This window comes from Micropterus dolomieu, linkage group LG12 (assembly GCF_021292245.1).
Source record: "Micropterus dolomieu isolate WLL.071019.BEF.003 ecotype Adirondacks linkage group LG12, ASM2129224v1, whole genome shotgun sequence".
Lineage (NCBI taxonomy): Eukaryota > Metazoa > Chordata > Actinopteri > Centrarchiformes > Centrarchidae > Micropterus > Micropterus dolomieu.
Window position 1 is genome coordinate 12586764 of NC_060161.1, and position 2322 is coordinate 12589085.

Sequence of the window (2322 nt, forward strand, 5' to 3'; positions counted from 1 at the left end):
TTAAAATTCGAGTTGCCAGGCGACAACCTCGGAACCTGAATGATTTGGAGGCTGTCTGCAGGGAGGAGTGGGCCAACATCCCTGCCGAAATGTGCACAAACCTTGTCACCAACTATAAAAACCGTTTGACATCTGTGCTGGCCAATAATGGCTTTTCTACAAAATATTAACATGCTGTTTGTCCAGGGGGTCAAATACTTTTTTTTACTCATCAGATGGTTATCAATTTTAATAAATTCATATGATGTGATTTTCTGGAATTTTCTTTGGGATTCTGTCTTTCACTGTTAGAATGTACATATGATTAAAATTATAGATCGTTGCATTCTTTGTAAGTGGGCAAACCTGCAAAATCAGCAAGGGGTCAAATACTTCTTTCCCCCACTGTAAGGTGAACACGAGTGGTCCCAGCACAAATCCTTGTGGAATTCCGTGACAAACTTTGGCGTGCATGGAGGATTCATTATTAACATATACAAACTGAGATTGATCTGATAAATAGGACTTGAACCAACTTAGGGCGGTTCCTGTAATTCCAATTAAATGTTCCAGTCTCTGTAATAGGGTATGATAGTCAATGGTATCACTATGCAGCAAAATTAAAAACTAAATGCAGCACTAAGATCTAATAAAACCAGTACGTATGCAATTCCTTTGTCTGATGCAATTAGAAGGTCATTAGTAATTTTCACCAGTGCTGTCTCTGTGCCATGATGCACTCCGAACTGAAATTCCTCAAGTAAACTATTGCTATGTAGAAAATCACACAACTGCTTGGCAACTGCTTTTTTAAGGATCTCAAGAAATGCAAGGTTAGATATAGGTTTATAGTTAGCTAAGCCATGGATCAAGAGTGGGCTTTTTAAGAAGAGGCACTTGAAGGGACTGTGGTACACAACCTATTAATAAAGACAGATTCATCATAACTAGTCAGGATGGGGTCTAAGAGACAGGTTGAGGGTTTAGATCAGAAGTCACTAATAGGCGGACCGTGGTCCGGATCTGGACCCAGCCGCTGTCCTCTCCGGACTGCCGACCTACATCCGATTTATAATTGAGAATTACTATCTCGTGACGGAGCGTTTCTATTTTACCCCGCACAGCTTTTGTAGCATTTACTGTACTGGTTTAGTGGCCCAGGAGACTCAGACCAATCGCATGTCCTCCAATTGTCTCATGTCACGCTGTTCAGCCAATCAAATCTGTGCATTCCGATGCTTGCGAGTCGAGTCCACGAGATTCACCAGAGACGTTTTGGAAACACACACGAATTGAGGAGACAAAAGGGAAAAGAGATTTCACTAGGCTTTTAATCAAGAATGTACATATTTTTACATGTACATTCCTCCCACGGCCAGTTCAACACCAGAATATCTCATAAATCTCCAATGCTAGCTGGCAGGACAAACTAGAGCTCACGTTTCTCACTGAACATGAGAAAGTAGGAAAGAGGTTTATAAGAGGGAATGAAAGAGAAGAGGAGGCATTACAGCTGTTCATTTGATGTGTTGAGTGTTTATTATAAAATTGGTTAAGACTACACATCATCACTTCAAGCTACACTTTTTATTTAATTTCTTCTAAAAATTAGGCACTTTATTATTATTATTTTTATTATTTGCTTAAATTTAGAATTTATTATTAGAGTAGTTATTATTTATTATCCCTCCAGTTTGATGTGAAAAATGACAGTAAATATTCTTGAAATATTATTTGATTTGACAGTCTGTTGTTGACTAAAAATATATGTTATGGTAATGAATGATAACGCAAGTTAGTCGTTCTGATGTTCCGGACCTTTCCTTCGGGAAATTTTCTCTAACTGGACCTCTAAGAAATTATTGAAGTTAGTTGGTATAGATCGAGGGACACAAAGCAGTCTAAATATATATCAGGTTTAACAGCTGTTTCTAAGGTTCCTGAGTTTAGTCTTAGTAGAATTTTGTCTCTAATAATTTGAATTTTATCATTAAAGAAGCTCATGAAGTCGTTACTACTGAGTGGTAATACTTAGCTCAATAGAGCTGTGGCTCTCTGTCAGCCTAGGTACAGTGCTGAAAAGAAACTTGGAGTTGTTCTTATTTTCCTGTATTAATGACGAGTAATACACTGCTCTGGCATTACGGAGGGCCTTCCTGTAAGTTTTAAGACTATCTTGCCAGAATAAACAAGATTCTTCCTTATCGGTGGAACACCACTTCCTTTCAAGTTTCCGCAATATTTGCTTTCATTTGCAAGTTTCAGTGTTATACCATGCAGCTAACTGTCTTTGTTTGAGTATCTTCTTTTTAGAGGGGCAACAGAGTCAAGTGCCATTCACAG